The sequence below is a fragment of the Lissotriton vulgaris genome, chromosome 5, assembly GCF_964263255.1.
Source record: "Lissotriton vulgaris chromosome 5, aLisVul1.2, whole genome shotgun sequence".
NCBI lineage: Eukaryota > Metazoa > Chordata > Amphibia > Caudata > Salamandridae > Lissotriton > Lissotriton vulgaris.
Genome location: NC_141693.1, coordinates 1,393,397,524 through 1,393,421,678, shown reverse-complemented (window position 1 = coordinate 1,393,421,678; position 24,155 = coordinate 1,393,397,524). Strand labels below are relative to the sequence as shown.

Sequence of the window (24,155 nt, the reverse complement as noted above, 5' to 3'; positions counted from 1 at the left end):
GCTTTATTGATCTATGTGGGTCCCCGTAATAGAGGCGCAGAAGTGAAGATAAAAGCAAAGGTCTATCTTTTTCATACGGACAGTGCCACACTTGAAAACAAGTCCTCCGGGCGATCGTCCCATATTATGGAAAATATATATCAATTACATGATACTTACACTTGTGGCCAGTCTTTTCAAAATAAAAGACTGGAGTAGGTCCTAACTGTCCAATGTTTCTTAATCCTCAATATGCTTGGAAATTCGGGGTCCAGACCCTACCAAAGCACAATATAAGCCTTCTACCCTCCTTTTTACAGCAAATTCCTCAAGACGTTTTTTAATTCCATCAGTATCAACCTTCCTGGCAGTTCCTTGCTAGAAAAATATTTTTAAGAAAAATATCCAGAACATTTTATTTGGATACTTAATTAGATCATCATATTGTAGCCAGTTTTTTCTGACTAAACGACTGAAATGGATTAAACTGTCGAGTTCCTCTTAATCCTAAATTTGCTTAAAAAAAAAGGGGGCCAGACCCTCATAAAGCACAGTACAAGCCTTCTATCCTCTTATTTTCAAAGAATTTCCTAAGGGCGATGTTATTTATTACAACAGTATCAACCTACCAGGCAGTTCATTGCTTGAAAATTTCTGACACTACATTTAGTCCCTGTGTTGCTGTATTAAACTTCATGATTAGCAGGGCTTCACGTTGGCTTAATTTACCCTCGACGTCATCGCTTCGAGTGTCCATTTCAATTTTAGATATCACAGTCCATTTTAGGTCTTCCTCCACATGCTCCTTGGCTCTCCAATGGTTGACTAAAGGTGCATTTAACACATTCCTTTTTAGTCTTGACTTATGTTGAGTAACTCGTTGGCGTACTTCCTGACTTGTTTTGCCTACATACAGTTTCGGACAGGGACACAAGATCCCGTAAACAACATTCTTTGATTTGCAATAAGTGAAGGTTTCGTGTCTCCAATGAATACCTTCATGCAAGAAGACAACTTCTTCAACTGTCTGGTCACAACAAGAGCAAGTCCCCCATTTATAATGACCTATGACTGATGCCAATCCAAACATACTCCGTAGAGTTGCACCTTCCACCTTTGGTAGAGCCGCCCGAACGATATGATTTGCAATACTTTTTTCTTTCTTAAAAGCAAATAGTAGGAGCTGTGACAGTGCCTCATCCATATTCCTAACCAGATGCCAATTTTGGTTAATGATCTTCTTCAATCTATTTGCATTTGGACAAAATATGGTGACACATACCATTCTGTTTAGTTGTGGCTTAAACTTCTTCTCAAGTAGAGTTTCTCGCGGAACCCACCATGCACGACGTAAGGCGTGCTTTAAAAGTTTTTTGGGGTAGCCGCGGTCTGCTAAGCGATCCATTAGATTATTCGCATGCATAAAATACTCATGATTAAAGGAGCAATTACGCTGAATTCAAAGGAATTGCCCAAAAGGAAGATTTAGCTTCAGACTTTTAGGGTGATTGCTCATATAGTGGAGCGCTTTATTTCGATCTGTTATTTTCCAAAACAATGTTGTAGCCAGTCCATCTGCTGACGGGTAGACTTGTACATCCAGAAAAGTGATCTGTTTTTTTGACGAATTGCTACTGAACTTGATGTCTTCTGTTCTTGCATTCAGCCAATGACAAAAATCATTCAGCTGGTCCTGTGACCCTGACCAAATCAAAAAATCGATATAGCGCATCCAATTAGAAATGCACTCAATGAAAGGGTTATTTTTATATACAAATTTGTCTTCATAGAGACCAATGAACAACACCGCCAAATCTGGGGTAAATGGACAGCCCATTGCTACTCCCTTTGTTTGATAAAAAAAATTCAGATCCAAATGAATTTTTTTTTTCTGGAGGCCAAATTTGGCTAGCTCAATGATAAAACTTGTTGGGACTCTCATCGGTTTTTCTCTGGTATTCAGAAAATATGTTAAAGCCTCCAACGCCTCCTCTTGGGGAATTTGGGTATACAGGGACACCACGCCCATTGTTACCATCAACTGCTTTGTGGCATCGAATTCAATTGTGGCCAGTCTGTCAATAATTGCTGTAGTGTCTTGTAAGTGAGCAGGAATCTCTTGGATGAAAGGTTTTAAAAAGAAATCAATATATTTGGGCTCAATCAGGGAGTCACAGCCCGACTCTATTGGCCTGCCGTTTTTTTTACACACTTATGAACTTTTGCCAGGATGTAGAACACTGGAACCCTGGGTGTTTTATTCTGTAAAAATGAAAATTACTTGGGACCTAAAATCCTTTGGTCAAATCCTTTCTGAAGGATACTAAACAGTTGACCTTGAAGTTCCAATGTAGGACTTTTTCCAATTCTCCTATAACAACTCATATCCTCGAGTTGTCTCATAACTTCGGCCTTATAACTCGACACATCCCAGAGGACAATTGATCCTCCCTTGTCCGCTTGTTTAATTACTAGCAAAGTATCGTTTTTTAAGGAAGGTCACAACCTCTTTCGGAATCTTATTAGTCGGGGGACAGAAACCTGATTTTCTCTTTAATCCTGACACTTCATTGTAACTCGTATTCATTGGTTCCTTGAAGAAAGTTTTCAAACAAATGTTGCTTCCAGTTTCATTTTCACAGTCTGTTGGCCTAGATGGCACAAAGGAGAGTCCCTTCTCCAAAATAGATGTTTCAGCTGCCGAAAGGAGTAATGAAACATCCAACTACACCAGCAGGATTTATCACCTCTAATCTAAACATGGCAGCGCTACTCCTTTCAGATCAGAAATGACCACAGAATAACATATCAGGGAACGCCCAAGGCAATCCTAAGAGAGGATCAGGCCTCAGATCAGTGAGAAACCGAATAGGCTGCTTGTCACTACCAGGATAAGTCACACAACAGAGGCACATGTCATATGTTTTCCCTGCACAGCACCCTGCCCAATGGGCTACCCAAGGCCTACCTCAGGGGTGACCTGTATGTAGCAAACAGGGTATTTCAGGCTTGGCAAGTAACTTTAAAGGTCAAGTCAATGTGGCAGTAAACTGAGCTTGAAAGCCCTGCAGTGGACGAGGTGTGAGACAGGTTTGAAAGGATGCTTCGTGGGTTTCGCCAGCAGTGCTGCCGGCTCACTGGTAGCATTTAATTTACATGCCCTGGGTTTATGGGAGACCACTGTAAAAGGGACTTACAGGTAAATTAAATGTCCCATACAGATGTAAGCCAAGCATACCATCTTTAAAGGAGAGAGCACATGCACGTTATCACTGATTAACAGTGGTAAAGTGCCAAGAGTCCTAAAGTCATCAAAAACAGGTCAGAAAAATCGGAAGAAGTTAAAATGTTTGTGGATAACCCTGCAAAAAGGACCAGGTCCAACAGTCAGACATGAGGAATCAGTGTGCAAACAAAAAACATTTCAGCTTTGGATGTTTTAACGTGGACGGAGTGGAATGGCATCCAGGACTGGACCTCACACAAGCATTGAATTGTTGCTAGGAGAAGGGTTAGCACAGGAGTGGGAAACAACTGTCTGGGAAACCTCCGCATAGAAGTGTTAGTAAAGTTTAAAAGTAGAGCTCAGAGAAGCTAGTAATGTTTTATAGAAAGAGAAGAGCAGCAGACTCACAACAGAGCATTGAGGAACATCAAAGCAGAAATAGTGGAAGGAAGAGTTGTGCACTGCCAGACTTATGCAGAGCACAGTACATTATGGTTTATTTTTTACATTTTAAGGGAATTTTATTTATTATATGTTTAAAATAATTGCCAGCGATAGCCTCTTATGGTCTTTGCCCGTGTGCAGTAGAAGCTGGTCACTAGGCCTTACTTGTCCGAGTCTAGACCATGTGGCCAAACTGGCCACCCAAAACTTCGTAATCCTGTCCACAGCGTTGGATGGCACTTGTGGAGGTTTGGGTGAAAAATGCGCCCCACAGCTGCTGCTCTGTGCTCAAGGCCATGCACAGCAAGAGTAGGGCTCTTTTTGTTGGCACAGGGGTGGTTGTCCCCCTCCCGCCCCCACAGGGTTAGGAAAAGCGCCTATCTACGGGGGCAAGTAGACACAATATTCAGTTTTAAATATCGTTGTGTCATATTATTGAGTTTTAAATGTTGATAGTCAAAAATGTAGTTGTTTAAAATATCCATGTGGTTAATATCGATTTACTGTTTTGTTTTAAATATCGTTGTCAAAAATATTGATTACTAAAATATCGTTATTAAAAAATATTGTTTTGGTATACGTTATTTTTTGTATTGTAGTATATGTTTGTAAATGTTATAATTATTGTGATATTTATTTTTGAAATTTAGTTTTAGGAGCAGGATGTTGGGTTTACAGGGGATAAGGGTGGGGAGTGTTTTAAAAATGTATAATTTAACATTTTAAATGTTGACCCCTTCGACGCTTGTGACGGAACAGTTCCGTCACGAGCGCCGGTTGGGCTGTGCTTATGACAGAACCGTCCCGTCACGGCCACGCCCGTTTCTTAGAACTTTCAGCACAGCGCGAAAATTTGCGCAGCGCTTAAGGTATTACAATTAATATTAATGAAATCATGATTTTATTTTAGGGGCGGGATGTTGGGTTTATAGGGGTAAAGGGTGGGGAGTGTTTTAAAATAAATAATAATAACAATTTAAATCATTAAATTAATAATAATGAAATTAAAATTAATTTTTATGAGAGAGATTTTTAGGTTATAGGGGATAATGTTGAAGATTGTTTAAAAAAATGCAAAGAATTTTTATAAAATAACATTTAGAATATTTAAGTAATTTATATTCAAATTTATGGGTGCAATTTTGGGTTAAAAGGGCTGAAATGTTGTTAAAAAAAATCCCCAAACAAATTGGTAATGTATTTTTAATAATGTAAACATTTTTTTCATGAGTGTGATGTTTTTTTTTTCAGGTGATTTAATAAAAAATATATATATTATAAAAAATATTTTTAAAATATTTTACCTTTAGTGAGATAAATTAATTAATTTCAGGAAACTTTGTGTGTATTAAATATACTTTATGGAAATACATTTAAAAAATAAGAATTGTAAAATAATAAATACATATTTTAGATATTAAATTATGATTTGTTGTTATTAATTGATAAGATAGTAGTGAATATTACACTATGACAAATTAAAAATGTGTTTAATGTAGAGGTGTTTTGTGTTGATATGTTATATATATATTTTAGATATTAAAAATGTGTAATAATAATTATACATTTAAAATAGTGTATAGATTAATTTTTACATTATTAATGTTTAAAAGGTTCAATGTTTTGGTTTGTAATTAATAATGTTTAAAAATGTAAATTAATAAAAAATATGTTTTTAATTTCTGTTAATACAAAATATGTTTACATTTTTGTTGAATTGTGAACACGTTAATATATATATATATATATATATATATATATATATAGATACTTTAAATGTATTATCTTATATGTGTTTATGATATTTAATATTTGAGTATTTAAATTTTATGTGTATGTTGTTTTGAAATTTCATTGAATTTATATAGTTTGATTTGGAATAGTAAATTATATAGGTTTAGTGTCCATCACCTTCCCTGATTATTATAAATTGGAGTAGGAATAGTAATTTATATATGTTTAGTGTCCAGCACCTTCCCTGATTTATTATGTTTTGGAGTGGGAATAGTAAAGTATACATATTTAGTGTCCAGCACCTTCCCTGAGTTAATATGGTTTGGAGTAGGAATAGTAAATTACACATGGTTAGTGTCCATCACCTGCCCTGATTTATTTTTAATTGGACCGGGAATAGTATATTATATATGTTTAGTTTCCAGCACCTTCACTGATTCATTTTTAATTGGAGTGAGAATAGTAAATTATATATGTTTGGTGTCCAGCACCTTCCCTGAGTTAATATAGTTTGGAGTGGTAATAGTAAATTATATATGTTTAGTGTTCTGCACCTTCCCTGAGTTAATATAGTGTGTAGTGGGAATAGTTAAAAATGAATGCTTTATTTTGGAGTAAGGTTATTGATATAATTATATGTGTATTAAACAAAAATAAAAGTACATTAATGTTACATAATTATTTTATTAGACATACAGGAATTAAAAAATTAAATACAGAAGCATGTTAATATTGTATGCATGTTTTTATTTTGATTCAAAGACTCAAGAGAAGAAATAATATGCATTTTATTTTATTTACAATCTTTGATATATATATTGTTATACAGAGATATGAAAAAAAACCTGCGGGTCCAATTAGTATGCTCCGCAGTTGAAATGTGACTGCGGTGGTTGGATTCTGGCAGTTAACATTGCGGCGGTTGCACTGCCGCAATGTCCAAAAAAGCATCTCCTGCATGTCCCTGCACTGTGTGGCAGGCACCGCACAGTGCCTGTCACCTGGTACAGGGACATGTAGGGGGATACTATGGTTACCCCCCCTCCCAGTGTACCTACACAGCCCCCCGCAATGGGCCCCCGGAAACATTCTCTGCATACCTTTCCATGGCGGTCCCACCACCACGGAAAGCTGGCTACCGCCGGCATCATAATTGTGCCGGCGGTGCTTGGCCCTGATCCACCACAATTGTAGCAGTCCAGCTCCGCTCACTAGGCAAGCGGGCGGACGGCAACCGGCGGAAAAGTGGCAGGCGGAAAATCATACCGCTGCGGTCACGACCGCAATGCTAATCGACAGGCAGTTTTCAGGGTTTCGATCGCGGGCGGATGGCCGCCACTGGTGCAGCAGTAGCTACCGCCATCCTAATAGGCCCCATAATTTTTAAGTATAGTCAGCACTCAACATTTTTCTGTTTCATATAATAGTGAAAAGATGTAGTTATTCGTTAGTTTTTATACAAATTTTGAACATATCATTTTTTTGGCAAGTTATAGTTTATTTATTTATAATGTAAGTATGCATTACATTATTACAGATAGGGGCCAATTCCAATCAGCATTGGAAGGGTAACGAATGTGATCCGGTTGGAAAAACTACGAGCCGTTCGTGTGTTTTCCGCCCAGCTCGTACAGCTGTACGACCGAGCCAGTACGATGCGAGCTACTTGAAAATCACTGATCGAGTCATTCCAGGTCCGACCCGCTCCATACATCTTGGCCGTAAGCTAACCGTGGCATGCAATGTATGCGATTTACGACCGAGCCAGTACGATACATGTGTCGGACAGCCGTTGCGAGTCGAAGGTGTCCGGCTCACAAAACGTCCGGGAAGTTTCCTTTAGGGGTCCGTGTTGGACCCCCTGTCACCCGCAGCCCTATGACTCAGACACAGGCATGTACGGTGCAGATGGCAGCAATGCGTACCCACTGTAGGGGTCGCCCTTGCGTGAGAAGAACCCATACGGTCAGTGGGAGCCCATGTACGTGTGGTACGACCAGCTCCCATTGACTTTTATGGGAGTCCGACTGAACCGAGTCAGGCAGCATACGGCCGCATCATACTCCCCTGGTCAGACTGCAGGACTCCGGCTCAGTCAGAAAACACTCCGGATCCAGCTCAGTCAGAGAGTTTTCTGACCCAGATCGAAATCGGCCCCATTGTGTTCATTTTTAGTAACATATATTTTTCAACAATCTTTTCATTGTATAACTTTTTTAAATTAAGCGGTCGATTCCGATCCTGCTCAGAAGGCCTACGAATCAGATTTGGCTTTTATGGATCTGATTCGTAGCCCTATTTTTGACCGAATTGTATACAGGTCTGAACGTCCAAGTACGATGCAAAGGTTGCGTACGCGCCGACCGAATCGTCTCCCAACCCGATCCCATCCGTACGACTCGTACGCAGACACTTCGTACAGCTCAATGGACTCTGTTTACGAGCAAGTAAGTATGATGCACGATTCGGAGAGCCTTCAGGATTCAGTGTTAGAGTCAAAAAAGCTGCTGGAATCGTTCTTTTGGGGCTCATAGCAGGCCCCCATCATCTGGAGCCCTCCGATGTGAGTCTGTAAGCATGTGAATGCATTGTACTCAGTCATCTCGGACTCCAGGTGCACGATTGGCTCGTAAAGCCCTATGGATCCGAGTCGTACGGAGGGCTTTACCCGCAAAATCATATTCGGGCCCTAATTGTATGTTTCAACACTTTCGGACAGATTAGGATGTGGTTAGGAACTATTCCCGATCGAATCAGTTTAGAAATGGTTTCCGACCGACTTGGATCGAGAGAGTCCAACTGGCCAGATATGATTTATCCCGATGCTTCCAGATACGATTTGGTTGGATTCCCATTGACTTTTATGGGAGCCTATTGGGTCGATTACTATGGCAGTCGCTTCGCCATCTGAGTCCCAATTCCCCCGCCACATTAGGATGGTGGGGGGAATCTCTGTGTGACCGCGGCAGTCGCAAGACAGCCCTCCACGCTTCCGTCACAGGCAATCATCACGATTGCCTGGCAGAGCGGTCAGCATAAGTAAAATGTTGGCGGTGCCTAGCAGGCACCACCCGCCAGATTACAATGCTGGTGTCAGCCAGCCTTTCCATGGCTGGATTCAGGGGCTTGTTGCGGGCCCCCTCTGTGGGGGGGAGGATGGTATGGGTGCACTGGGGGGTATACCCCTGCATTTCCCTGCACAAAGTGGCAGACACCTTTATTTTTCGGGTATTCCTGGAGCGTTTCTTTTTTTCGATACATTTTTAAGGATTTCTATGGTTTCAAGTCTATGGAGCTATTGCTGGTGGATTATTTTTTATACTGTTGTATTGTTTTTCATTTTTGAGGGGGATTTTGTAATAAGTTCTGGGAATTTTCTACATTTGGATTTATTTATATCAGTTTGGACCACATTCCTTCAGGAACAAACAAAATTAAGTAATTTTTAAGTATTTATAATTGGAGGGAAATGTCATTTTTGTTATTGTTATTGCTATTTCTCATTATATAAAATATAATTATTATGTCAAGTTATTTTTTTAAGATATTTTGAATAAATGGACAAATTCATTATATTTTTGATGTTTGATAAAAAAATGTTTATTTTCCTTATATTGGAATTATGATTTTTCTGCGTTTCTGTTTCATTTTTTTAAAGTAGGGTTTTAGCAATTGTTTTTAGATATTCTAGCTCTTTAGTGTTTGGATAGAGTCTTACTTTGTATTGTAAGTACTCAAACATTTGCTTTGTTTGTTTAATTAGTTTTGGGCCTAGCTGGGTTACAGTCTGTTCGATTCTTAGTTGTTGGTAGCTTTGTTTTTTTTGTATTGATTGTAATAATTTATGTAGGGTTGGTTGGGTTCTGCCTGTTGTGGCTTGGAAAGAATTATGCCATCCTTCCACAGCATTATTCATGTTTGCTTCTTGGTTTAGGGTACTGTTATATACTTTCCACCATGGAATGTGGTATTTGGGCTGTCTTCTGTGTCCAAATCTGTGTAGCCTTCCCACCCAGGTGTCCTCGAAATAGTAGAGTAGGGGTGTGAGTGGCTTCCCCCCTGTATGTGCGATAATATGTCAACACAGTGCACATTGCACTTAATGCTCTTTTGTACACTATATATATATCAGAGGGCACGCTTTTTAAAACCCATACTAAAGGAAAATCGAATTTGTTCGCACATAGTGGGTTTTAATTTTCTTTGTTCATAGTCGACTGCTCGTATATGTATATCTGTTCTTAGCTTCTTAAAATCTTAAAAAGGAAAAGATACGCAATGTAGTAAAATCATAAATCAGTTAACAAGACCTTGTAATGCACTTACATTGAATGTGCAGGAATCTGAGTGGACTATGTTTCTTGCGACAAAATTTACTGACTCCACCATAAAAATTCCAGTAAGTGAACTTTTTTCAAAAAATCATAATTTAACGTACACATTTAAAGAACAAGTGACTCAGCCTTCCACCAGTAATCTATGCAATGTACTAAGTTCTGATCTCTCGAATAATCCATATACAGCAGACAATATCATAAAAACAATCAAAAAAGGCAAATCTAATGGGGCGCCAGGCCCAAATGGCATTCCACAAGCAGCTTACAAATATGCACCAGAATTCTGGGGTCCACGACTGGCGAAATTGTTTGCAGACGTGCAAATTTGTAACCAAGTCCCGAAAGCTGGCAAGGATCTATAATTGTGCCAATATACAAAGGTGGTGAAAGATCTAATCCCATCAATTATCGATTAATAGCGTTACAGGACGTAGATGCAAAATATTTTGCATCGCTTCTTTTAAACGATTAAGAGAGTTGATCCCTATTAATCAAACAGGATTTAGAAAGGGGATCGGAACAACAGCGAATATCATATCCATCAGTATAATAGCGGAAAAATGCATGAGTAGTAAATAGGACTTGAACTTGTGTTTTGTAGATCTCCAAGCCGCTTTCGATAGTGTAGACCGAAACTTATTATGGTCGAAATTAAGAGCATGGTCCATACCAGAGAGCATCTTAACCTCTTGGATGCTAATGACAAGGGTAACTCGTCATGCACTTTTCATTGATTTCAATGGAAACTAAATGAGCCCAAAAATATTGCCTTAGCAGTAAAGGGGTTAAGGGGCCTGTTGCTATTCTATTCCGATACCTGGTCTCAAGTTAAAATAGGGGATGGTTCCCGGTTATCGAGAAAAGTCTTTACATCGATTGGCTTAAAGCAAGGGTGTGTCCTTGGGCCTCATCTATTCAAACTTTTTATCTCAGATCTTTCCGGGAAATTGAATTTCTGCAATGCACATCCTCCGAAACGGGGCAATTTACAGCTTACACATCTGGCATATGCCGATGATATTGTTCTCATGAGTCTAACGAAGGTGGGTCTAACTAGACTAGTAACAGAACTCTCAGTTTTCCTGTCGGTAAACAAGTTGGCTCTAAATGTTACAAAAACTAATACAATGTTAATAACCAACCGCCGTGTATCACAACACAATATTTGGCTAGAAGGAAAACCGTTGGAGAAAGTCTCAAATTATAAATATCTGGGCTACTTTATAGATGATAAGCTCGATTTAATAGACCAGAAAAAATATCTGACGTAAAGAGCAGGAGCCTTAATATTCGGGTTAAGCACTCAGTCTAAGAAATTGGAAGGTCCATCATTAAAACCACTATTAATCATGATGGCGAATAAGGTTCTTCCCACCTTGACATAGGCAAGTGTAGCAATGCACGGAAAGGTTGCAGACCTATTAAACAGCTTAGTAACTAAAATTTATAAAAAGGTACTTCGACTACCCAACACAGCTTCACCAGCGCAAATGCGCCTCGAATTTGGCTTAAAAAATGAAACATTGGGAAGACTATATTCATATATCAAGGTGTGGTACCAGATTAAGGAAAAAGCAACTGACAATAATCTTAATACCTTTCTATAGCAGGAGTTGAAAACACATAAAAAATCAAAAACAAACCAATTCCTTTCACATGCATTGGAGGTAACATGCTCCGCAAAATCTTTGGGATCAAAACTTGCCATTTGCTGCATTAAAACAGGCACTAAATAAAGTGGCTAAATTTCATTCATTGGTTACGGACAAAGAAATGTATTCCCACCATTCGCACTCTTGGGCCGTGATCAACAGTTATAAGTCACTTACACCAGCACTTTATTTGGAAACAACCTATTCTATCTTTATCAAGAAAAAGCTGATGGAGCTGAGATTTGGTAAATTTCCGACCTTAGCTGAGGAGCCTGCTTGGAAACAGCATGAAGCTATCACCTGTCGTCTTTGTGGTAGCCTCAAAGAAGATTTAATTCATATAATTTGTCACTGCAAGATGTTGACCAAGGAACGGACATACTTTTTAAAACATACTTTCCGGATTAAGAGACTACAGACATGTAGATCTGCCATTATTGGAGGTTGTGACTCAACTGCCCCTCGAATTTACTGCAAGCTGGTAAAGTTCTTGCAGGCATTCGAGAAACGCCTTAAAACTACTGGAAGTCCATAATTGCTATTGGTTTCTCTTCTTGTCTCATTTCTTTTTATTATGACTTGAATAATTGGAGGACAATTATCTAGTTTTTTTCTCTGTTTATACTAAATTTTTATGTGATTATTCTTTTTAACAAGTACCTTAAAAGTTTGAATATTGGCTGTGTGATGTACATGAAATTGTTATGGTTTTAATTAACTAAACAATAAAGTTCAAATTTCAATTTCAATTTAGTACTAAATGATTTCTTTTTCATGTATTGCTGTGCTGTGGTGGTTGTCTCGAAGCTTTTATTACTTTTAATGTATGTCTATCTGTACTTTTATGTTTCAAATTTAAAATCGAATAAAGAAATCTGAATGACTAGTAGAGTAGGGGACTTCGTTTTTGTTCATTTGTTTGGTAGTAGGGGCTTTCTATTAATAAATTGTAGTGTTCTGCTACATCAGTGATTGTGTCATATGCTAGTGCTATTAACTTTTTAATTTCATATGCAAAATTGCTATTTATTGCTTATTCTACACTTGAGGCCCGATTTCGATCTCACTAGGAAAGCCCTTGTTCGACTTGGATCGAACGAGCGAGTAAGATTCAGCCGTATGCTTATGGACGCGGTTCGCTCAGACTCCCATTGAACAATATGGGAGCCTGTGTACAAGTATATACACAGGCTCCCATAGCAAAAAAGGGTGGGTGTACAATGACAACTCTTGACTTTGTCCTGGTCCACCACAACCTTTTTTGTAACCCTTTGAGCGCTATTTGCTTCTAAACATTAGTTTTACATTTCATTTTTTTGAATTCATATCTCTGCTTCCCTACATTGGATGCTTTGTCATTTTCGTACCTGTTTGTTCATAAATATATACGCTTTTTTTACAAACCACAGTTGGAATTTAATTTTTTGGTGTGTCATACTTATTTAATGTATTGCTGTTTTTAAATGATTTACACACCTGTCTCTAAAATTACGCCTGCATGCTCGTTACAACCTACAAAGGGATGAGCAAGGAAATAATTTATTGAGACCTTGGCTGAACCTTTTATTGTTTTTGAAGCCTTATTACTACTACTAATAATGCCCTTTCAACATTAGATATCTGCCATGCTTTAATAACTGAACGATATAATAAAATATTTCTACCTGGTAGACGTCGATGTATCTTCCTTAAATACAGCTGCCTAGCGCCATCTTAAGAGAAAAAAATTTATATTGTAATAATAAAATCATTTCTCCCTCATTTTTTCATCTAGGACCTATCTTTTCCAATGGATCGCGATGGAAGGAGATCCGTCGTTTTTCTTTATTGACCCTACGGAATTTTGGAATGGGGAGAGAAGCATTGAAGAACGGATACAGGAGGAAGCCCGCTATCTAATTGAAGAGCTGAAAAATACTAAAGGTTAATCTTTTTTTTATCACGGTGGATGAACACCCTGAAGTCGAGAAATTAATTGCATAAGTATTTATTTGTTTTGATCTGTACTTTTGATAGCTCAGAAATGACACATTTAATTCTGAAACGTTCATTAAGATGGATGCATTTTAAAGATTATTTTAAATAATGTCTAATAATAATCTCCAACATGGATAAGCGTGGCTCAGTGGTTAGAGGCGGCAGACCCGGAAGCTGAGATCGACCGTGGACCAGGGTTCGATTCCCCGCCTAGGCGGGTCTCGGGCTCAAAATTCCACGGACTCGACAATTCTCGCTCTGGTGCCTACTCAACTCACGGGGTCACACTCTGCGACTCTGGGCAATAGCTTGCTTAATCTCCACTACGGCCCCTCGCGGCGGGATGCCTGGCTTTCACCTTGTGGACACCCTGCCGTGGTTTCTCACAGGGGAATACCAGGACGGGTTCCCTAAGCAAGCGCCGGGACGCTTACGGGCAGCTGTGCGCTTTACAAGTCCAGCACATTTACATTTACATTTACATTTTGATTTTCATCTACATTGACAAAAGAGTGAATCATTTTGCTGCTGGTATACAATAGTGGCCTTATTGAAAAAGAGCTATCCATGCCTTTGTCATCAAAATGAATAATATATGCCCCCCCAATCCTTAATGCTTCTGTCAGTATAGGTTTAAGTGTGTACTTGGGTGGTATTTTGTATAGTAGATAATAGATTAGAAGAATTAAAACAATTATGCTAGAGGACTATTGAAAGTCCAGAATATCCATGTTACATAATATTAGGTGCACAGATATAAAAGACTTTGGGCATATTTAGAGGCGAGCTGTGGAACCTCTGCCAAAAAGCAGAGGATGTCCTATCTGTATTATCTTGCAGTTCTTCAAGAGTTTTAAGAGATGGGATGAGCCATGGTTCTGGGATTTGGGCCTCCACTGTCTCGCTGGTGGAACTGTGAAAGAAGGCTCATTGGTCAATATAAAAAAGAACATCTGTCCTATTGAGGGCAGTGTTTCACTGTACATTTTTCGGAGGCCGTCCTAAACAGGAATCCCAAGAAATGTCTCTCTCTTGCCGGCAGAAAATCTGGAATTTATGGGACATTTATTTTTTGCTTTAAAAAAATAAAAAGCTTTGCTTAAATGTGGCACCCCTGGAACCCTCATCAGAATACTACTGGACCTCTGGAAGACAGAAGAAGGATTGCATCTACTGTTGAGTCCTGTAAAGGGGGACCTGAAAGGATGACCTGCTCTCACTTGGGCCCAAATAAATCTTTAAGACTGTTGAAGAAAAGTCCGAGGGATGGAACTCTTCTAGCACAGCTCCATAAGCATTGTGTGGATCTCAAAAAGCTGAAATGGGCAATCAAAAGAACTAATGAAGAAGACTTCTGGGCCAAACTCCACCATGCTTCCAAGGGCAACAACAGCGCCCAGTTCTGGTCGATTATAAACAAATTGTTAAATCCGAAAAACAATGGCATAACATCTTATATAACGAAATCGTCTTGGGAATCATTTATTGACGAACACTTCAATCATCAGGACGGCGAATCAAGTGAGCCTCATAATCTTTGGGACGGCCGACAACCTTAAATATGCTCACCACGTGAAGATGTCAAACTTGTACCTTCTGCGGCACAAATTAGGAAATTAATTTCCAAAGGTAGGAAAGACGGCGCAGCTGGGCCTAGCGGTATTCCGCCGGCCCTCTTTAAACTCGAACCGGAATACTGGGCTGACATGTTGATCCCCCTCTATTCGTCCATCAATAACTCTGGGCGCCTTCCTGCCTTATGGAGGGGTTCAATCATTTCACCGATTTACAAGGCTGGGGACAGAATACTCCCAAAAAACTACCGCCTGATTGCACTCCTTGACATTGAGGCTAAATACTTTGCTGGCCTCCTATTGACCCAGCTGCGAGAATGGGCTGCAAACCAAAGCTTAATACCATCCAGCCAAACAGGATTTTGCAAAGACATGGGAACAACAACTAACCTGATGGCCATTTCGTTACTCATTGATAAGGCTAGGGTGACCAAACAGGCTCTCCACTTCTGCTTTGTGGACTTCAAGGCGGCTTTTGACAATGTCAACCGAGGAATCCTCTGGCGAAAACTGGCCTCCTGGGGGATCCCCTCGCCTCTACTAAACCTCCTGATTGAATTGCACATGAACACGTGGGTCCAGGTAAAGCTTGGGAATGGCTCGCACCTCTCTGGGCGTATTCCTACCACAAAGGGCCTAAAGCAGGGGTGCGTGTTAGCTCCAACCCTTTTCAATCTATTCATAGCTGACCTGCCACCCGCCCTAGAGGCTTGCAATTCCAACGCCCGGGGGCGTGGCTTGGACGGCAATGTGGACGGTCGTCTGAGTCCGTCAGCTCCGCAGGCCCTGAGGCCAACTACGGTGAATTCATACCAGCCAAACCTGACCGATCTAGCATCAGAAGCAAAAATCCGGCGTCGGAAAATTCAGGCAATGGGAAGAGCTGAGAAGAACATGAGGTAAGAAGCAATTTCCAGAGTTACAGACCTTTTTTGGACTTCGACCACAAAAGGAGAAACGAGAGGCAAGATGGCGCCCCACTGCCTGTAGCGGGGAGACTAAGCCCAAAGCCGAAAGCAACAGAAAAGGGAAGGAGGTGAGCTGACTCCAAACCCCCGCGCTATGATCCCCAAAAGACCCCCCCTGCCAGCCCGCTGCATGCTCGCTTGCACCGCAACAGCGGAACAACGCCCCGAGTAGCAAGAAGGCAAACAATACCGAAATGATACCGAAACTGAGCAGGGGAAGGCTACGCTCGGTATGGCACAAGACGAGGGGAGATAAAAAGGAGCAGAAGAGTGCAAGCGACATCAAGGGGAACCCCAGCAAATTACCAAGGCACCTCCACCAAAAAGCAACCACCAAGAGGGCACACAAGCAGCAAAAAGCATCAAAAAGTAATCCCTCTTGCGGCAGCAACGAAAGCGAAACCATTTGGTACGCAAGGGCGCCGCCATACCGTGAAAGAGCCATCGGGGAAAAACAAAGAAGCAGGAAACGGAAACAAAGGGCAAGTCTGAAGAGCTGGTGCAGGGAGGAGAGAGCTGCGCAAAGCCCACTAGGGTCTAAGCAATCGCACAGGAGCGAGGGAAAGGCGCGTGAGAAACAAGGCGCCCACTGCGGAGAACAGCAGGAGGCAACTCCCCTCATACGCATCGTCATCCCAGGTACGAAAGAGGAGCAAAACTGAAGTAGCGAGTAGCAGCGGGAACGGCCGGAGAAAATCAGATGAATGCTCCAGACTAAGCGCTACCACACACGGGAGAGCGCAAGAGAGAGCGCACAGACGAGAGCCAAATACCGGGTATTACAGCCCAGCACAGCGCAAGATACAGTGACCGCAACGAATAAGCCACATGGGCACAGTGCCACAGTCAAAACACAGTGGGGTGGTCCCACTCCAGAAAAGGCCCAAACGGAGAGAAGGCAAACAGGGGTGTTAGGAAGCGCGGGCGAAACAGAGCACCACCACAACAGCCCAGGTGGGCGCCAAGGCCCAGACACCTATCTAAGGCACAAATAAGCAAGCGCTGTAACACAGATAAGCGATTCAGAAAAGGGGGTGGTGATGAACAGAGTGTCTGAATTAAGCAGACCACTCTTACCCAGTCCAAAGATCAGGGCTTGATCCATCAACGTTATTTATCTCACTGCACCATCCCAGCTCACAACCTGGCTATATGCAAATCAGTCTGTCCCTGGCCCAGTGCATCATGGGAACAGGGCAGACTAAACTACCAAGCCAATTCTTCACCAGAAAGGAGACAAGCTACCGGGGACCGGTTTCTGGCATTTCAGCCGTCTTCGGCCCGGCTTGCTTGAATCCTGATGGTGCAGTGAGAAAGGGGCTCATGTCTGAGTATACCCTGCCACACCTATAGTGGCCAAAAACGATTCAGAAAAGGGGGTGGTGATGAACAGAGTGTCTGAATTAAGCAGACCACTCTTACCCAGTCCAAAGATCAGGGCTTGATCCATCACCGTTATTTATCTCACTGCACCATCCCAGCTCAGAACCTGGCTATATGCAAATCAGTCTGTCCCTGGCCCAGTGCATCATGGGAACAGGGCAGACTAAACTACCAAGCCAATTCTTCACCAGAAAGGAGACAAGCTACCGGGGACCGGTTTCTGGCATTTCAGCCGTCTTCGGCCCGGCTTGCTTGAATCCTGATGGTGCAGTGAGAAAGGGACTCATGTCTGAGTATACCCTGCCACACCTATAGTGGCCAAAAACGATTCAGAAAAGGGGGTGGTGATGAACAGAGTGTCTGAATTAAGCAGACCACTCTTACCCAGTCCAAAGATCAGGGCTTGATCCATCACCGTTATTTATCTCACTGCACCATCCCAGTTCAGAACCTGGCTATATGCAAATCAGTCTGTCCCTGGCCCAGTGCATCATGGGAACAGGGCAGACTAAACTACCAAGCCAATTCTTCACCAGAAAGGAGACAAGCTACCGGGGACCGGTTTCTGGCATTTCAGCCGTCTTCGGCCCGGCTTGCTTGAATCCTGATGGTGCAGTGAGAAAGGGACTCATGTCTGAGTATACCCTGCCACACCTATAGTGGCCAAAAACGATTCAGAAAAGGGGGTGGTGATGAACAGAGTGTCTGAATTAAGCAGACCACTCTTACCCAGTCCAAAGATCAGGGCTTGAACCATCAGCGTTTTTTATCTCACTGCACCATCCCAGCTCGGAACCTGGCTATATGCAAATCAGTCTGTCCCTGGCCCAGTGCATCATGGGAACAGGGCAGACTAAACTACCAAGCCAATTCTTCACCAGAAAGGAGACAAGCTACCGGGGACCGGTTTCTGGCATTTCAGCCGTCTTCGGCCCGGCTTGCTTGAATCCTGATGGTGCAGTGAGAAAGGGACTCATGTCTGAGTATACCCTGCCACACCTATAGTGGCCAAAAACGATTCAGAAAAGGGGGTGGTGATGAACAGAGTGTCTGAATTAAGCAGACCACTCTTACCCAGTCCAAAGATCAGGGCTTGATCCATCACCGTTATTTATCTCACTGCACCATCCCAGCTCAGAACCTGGCTATATGCAAATCAGTCTGTCCCTGGCCCAGTGCATCATGGGAACAGGGCAGACTAAACTACCAAGCCAATTCTTCACCAGAAAGGAGACAAGCTACCGGAGACCGGTTTCTGGCATTTCAGCCGTCTTCGGCCCGGCTTGCTTGAATCCTGATGGTGCAGTGAGAAAGGGACTCATGTCTGAGTATACCCTGCCACACCTATAGTGGCCAAAAACGATTCAGAAAAGGGGGTGGTGATGAACAGAGTGTCTGAATTAAGCAGACCACTCTTACCCAGTCCAAAGATCAGGGCTTTATCCATCACCGTTATTTATCTCACTGCACCATCCCAGCTCAGAACCTGGCTATATGCAAATCAGTCTGTCCCTGGCCCAGTGCATCATGGGAACAGGGCAGACTAAACTACCATGCCAATTCTTCACCAGAAAGGAGACAAGCTACCGGGGACCGGTTTCTGGCATTTCAGCCGTCTTCGGCCCAGATAAGCAGCACAACGCAGACACCGGCGAGGCGGCAGAAAAGGAGATCCTGCAAGAACAGAGCACAAAAGGCACAAACAGCTCCAGAACGCGGCAGTGAACGAGACAAAGCACGCGCTGGCAGGGGCAAAATCAAAAACCAGAACCAGAAGCATTAGAGAACTCAGCAGGTACCGAACGCACAACGCAAACCCGGCACCAAGGATAGACCCAGCCAAGGCCCTAACATCAACCCAGAAAGAAGGGAGATTGGGCAGCTTCCAGACAAGGAGGGGCATTGACACGATGGCAGGACAAGAGGGGAAAACTGCCAATGACCAGAAAAAGCCCAGAAAAGACAACACTGAGTCGCCAATGAAGCCGAAAAACGAGACGATCACCTTAGAGACAATCCTTAAAATGGTCACCGAAGGCAACGCAGTGGCAAAAGAAAGATCACAATAGATAATATGCAGGTGGAACTAGCAGTGATAAGAGCAGACCTGCACAGTACCAACACAAGAATAGAAGCCGCAGAAGGGCGCATAAGCGACATTGAGGATGTAACCATTACAAACACCAAAGCGCTAGCGGAATGTTCAAAAACTACAAAGGCCATACAAAGGCAAATAGCTGAACAAGACGATAGAGCAAGAAAGGGCAACATACGAATTCTAGGCATCCCAGAAGGTACAGAGGACCCAGCAGGCACCTGTGCGGCCATGCTAGAAGATATGCTACCCAAGCTGACCGGCCTGAAATTTGATAGGCAATTTGAAGTGGATAGAGCATATAGAGTACCAGCAGGGAAGCCAGCCCATGGGAAAGGCCCCAGACCAATAATCTGCTGCCCACTAAGATCAAACCACACTGACGCCATTTTCGCCTTTACCCGGAAAAACCAAAACCTTACATGGGCGAGCAGCAAAATAGTGCTAACACAGCACTACTCAAAACCAACAGTGGAAACCAGGAAAGGGTTTCTGGCACTAAGAGACGCCCTGCGCAGAAGGAAGCTCAACTTCAGCTTCGCAGGCCCTGCACGTTTCAAGGTCACAGACAACTGGAGGACGATGATATTACGAAGATACATACAAGGGCCACCAGCAGAAGACATGGAGACCAAAAGCCCCGGAGCGGCAAAAAGGAGCGCATCACCGGATGATGCAGAAAAATCAGAATAAAAGCCAAGCACCAACATATGCAATGCAACTACCTCACTACTATCTACCTCAACCGATGATCAACGCAAGTAGGAGACTCCGATGGTCCACCTCAGAGACAGCAACTACCTCTCAACAAGAGACTAAGCTGGAAGGCGAGAGGATGACAATTCTTGAACAATAAGCTATGCAAGAGAGAATCCCTCAAGACTTCTGAAACCGAGGAAGTGACAAACTGCTCAAGTTGGCTGAACATTGAATGACAGAGCACACAGCCTCAGGGACAAATGCGGAGCAAGGGAACTTTGTCGTCGCACACCCACTCAGCAAGTAAGGGGGGAGGAGGGCGGGATGGGAGGGGGGCAGGGAAGGGGGGTGTGGGGTGCACATGCATGGGTTGTTCTTGTTTCTCTTTCTCTCTTTCTATCCTCTACCTCTACCTCTCCACTGGAGCTCTAGGCACAGGAGTGTGAACACGCAGTCACCAGCAGGCAGGCTACACAGTGACAGAAAGCGCACTACACAAGACAATGACGCATACGGGACGAAACCAGATGAACCGCCAGATACACACCACATAGGATGACACACAACCAACACAACCACCTCACCGCTGATCTTAAGATAGTGTCCCTAAACGTGAAGGGTCTCAATCATCCAGTGAAGAGAAGGAAAGTCCTTGAATATCTGGCAAAACTGAAAAGCGATATATATGTCCTACAGGAAACGAAATTAGAAGCGGAAGATATAGGCCGACTCAAGGCGGGCTGGATAAGCGAGGTCATAGGATCACCCGCACAAAACAAAAAGAACAGGGTTGTCACAATAGTCAGCAGGAAATCAAAACTAGTACTGGAGAACTCACAGGCGGACGATGAGGGTAGAACGCTAGTGACTAGTCTGTCAAGGGGGGAAGAAAGGATACACGTAGCCAATATCTACGGCCCCAACACGGAAGACAGACCCTTTTGGGATAGGGTTGGAGAACAACTAGACACCCTCCCACTAGAGGAACTTCTAATAGTGGCAGGCGACATGAACCAAGTCCTAGACCCAGCTATCGACAGACACCCACATAGACCGAGCCAAGTATCACAAAGAGGGAACATTCTAAAGAATCTATTTTTTTTTTTTTTTGGTGCAAGACGTTTATTTAGTACCGTTAAGTATACACAGCATACTGCCACAACCCGGAGGCCGGCTGCTATAGCACCTTTCAGTAATCACAAATAAGCATCAGCAAAAAGTCAATATTGTGTTGCGGAGCTGTATACATAGAAATTGGCATCAGTAACAGCACAGGTACAGGAAGCATATAAATGCGTCTTACTTTTGTCGTTTTTTGGTTAAAAAAGAGAACAACGAAACCAAACAAAACAACATCGTCATAAGCGTGCGCACCACAAACAAGCAGATTTCGGAGGGGGGGGGGGGGGGGAACAGCATCCCGCAGCAACCAGGTGGACCATGGGTGGGTAAGGCATACAGGTGAGTGAAGCAACAAGGACAGTTCAGAGACATGGCAAGGGGGGTAAAGTGCATAGTGCAGTCACAAGGCATACAAAGTTGCAGGTAGGTCCAAAGCGGTTCAGCACCCCTTCTTCATTACACCTAGAACAACGTTACAGATCACAATTCATCGTCACTCGGTGCTTCCGTTATCAGGTAGCATTGCAGCGGGGCCCAGATAGCAGTCGGCCTGGATGAGAGTGGCAGTAACTCCGCATACGTGTGCAGTTGTTCCTGACAATACACCAGGTCCCGTATCCATTCCTTAAATTTGGGCGCCCTGCCTCTGCCCCATCTACAGGCCACCCTCCGCTTGGCTAGCAACAAGGCTAACGCGACATACTTGCGGTGAGCCGCCTGCAGGGGTACGACCCAACCCAATAGTGCCATCTCAGGAGTTGGCGGCACCGTAGCATTGATCATTGTAGAGAGGGCCTGAAATACTAGATCCCAATACTGACGTACAGTGGTACATTCCCAGGCAAGATGTAGAAAGTCAGCCCCAGGGGCTCCACACCGATCGCAATTATCAGTGTCTCGCAGCCCAAATCTGTGTAATCGAGCCGGGGTATAATACAATCGGTGCACAAATTTGTAGTGAATAATTCTATACCTGCTGCTGGATGAGATACGTTCTGTCTGTAGTAAGCTAAATTCCCATTGTTGATCGGTGAGTGGGGCAGGCAGCTCTTGATCCCACTTCGCTTTGGCAAGAAGTGTGGTGAAGTCAGTGTGCGTTCTAACTGATCTGTACAACGTGGACACAAGCTTATATGGATTCGCAAGTTGCATTATGTGTTGCAGGGGTACGAGGATCGGTGGCTCGCGCGGAAATTCAGGTGTAAGGGCTTGCAGCCCATGTCGCAGGCGCATGTAGTAAAACACCTCCAGTGAGGTAGGGTGTATGGTACCAAACAAATGATCCCTCGTGCGGAACTCGCCATCATGATATAGATCCCCCCACGTTCGGACATGGATTTTAGACAGTAAACGCTGGAAGCCAGTTTCCTGCAGCAGCTGCAATTGTGGGTGATAAGCCAGGGGCATACATGGAGCGTAGAGGAACTGCAGCCCCAGGGAGGCACAAATGTGTAACCAGGCCGTGATAGTGCTAGATAAAGTGTTCGGGGTCTTATCCCTCCCCTCAACAACGGCATACAGAGCTCCCTCTATAGGCGTGGGGTGCGCCAGCCAGTGTTCCGCAGCCAGTTGTGGCATGTATCTCGGCTGTCTCACCCAGAAGTAAGCATAGTGCGCCTGGGCTGCCCTGAAGTAAAGCTCAAAATCAGGTACACCGAACCCTCCCCGCACATAGGGCCGTGTCAGAATCTCCCATTGGAGCCTAGCTTGCTTTCCACCCCACACCAATTTGAGCATTTCAGACCTCAGTCTCTTAAAAAAGTATGTACCAGGATGGAAGGGTATGTTGAGAAACAGGTAAAGCAGCTGCGGAAGTACAACCATTTTAATCAAAGAAGCCCTGCCTGCCATCGACAGGGGAAGTGACACCCACCTCGTGACCTGGTCTTCAATCCTACTAACGGCAGTGCCATAGTTCGCTCTCATAAGCGCTTCCCGGTCCCTCTCAATGTGAACCCCAAGGTACTTAAAATCACCTTCAGTCCAAGTGAGCGGATATTCCAATGGGAAGGCCTGTGTGGCCGCCGTGAGGGGGAATATGCACGATTTGGTCCAATTTATCTGCACTCCCGAGAGAGTCCCGAATCTAATGAATTCCCTAAGTATGGGGTGTAGGTTGTCCCGAGGGTGCCGGACATACAGCGTGATTTCGTCCGCGTACATGGATATGAGTATTTGTCGCTGGAAGCAACGCAGCGCGCTATCCTTATAATGTTGCCGCAGTTTGGCAGCAAGGGGTTCCGTGGCGATTGCAAAGAGCAGGGGGGATAGGGGGCACCCCTGCCTCGTACCCCTAGAGATCTCAAAGTCAGGGGAAAGCTGCCCATTAATAAGGACTTTGGCCGTGGGCCGCGTGTAGAGCAGTTTTATCCAGGAAACGAAGATGGCCGGGAATCCCATGCGGTTTAGTACCCCAAAGACGTAATCCCACTCCAGGGAATCAAATGCCTTGGTGGCATCCAAAAAGATGGCCGCCATGAGTCGTACAAAGAAAAAAAGGTGCGTAGATTGTGGGACGTAGCCCTCCCTGGGACAAAGCCCGCCTGATCCGGGAGGATCAGGTTAGGCAGCAGTAAGCTAATTCGGGTGGCAATGAGCTTTGCGAGAATTTTCACATCACACGTCAATAAAGAGAGGGGTCTATATGAGTCGCAGTGCGATGCAGATTTCCCGGGCTTGAGTAAAGAGATGATAAGCGCAGCTCTCATTGATGCGGGGAGATGCCCCACCTCCAGAGCGTCCTCATAGACCTCCCGCAGTACCGGGGCCATGAATTCAATGTATGTTTTGTAGAATTCAATAGGGATGCCATCTAGGCCTGTGGCCTTGCCTGATTGCATACTCATAATCGCCTCTTTTACCTCGTCCAGCTCAAACGGGGCACTCAAAAACGCCCGTTGAGCGTCACTCAGCCAACCAAGCGCAACATCCGCGAGGTAGTCGTCCAAAGGTGGGCCCCCCAGTC

General features: G+C 43.5%; 1 pseudogene across 1 annotated transcript in view; it reads left to right on the top strand.

The window, feature by feature from the left end:
- LOC147712644 (cytochrome P450 2G1-like) overlaps window positions 1–24,155 on the top strand; it is a 199,504-nt pseudogene that overhangs the window by 116,588 nt on the left and 58,761 nt on the right. Inside the window, exon 3 of the transcript XR_015295596.1 lies at window positions 13,147–13,295. The product of XR_015295596.1 is annotated as a cytochrome P450 2G1-like (transcript). The remainder of the gene's footprint in view (window positions 1–13,146; window positions 13,296–24,155) is intronic.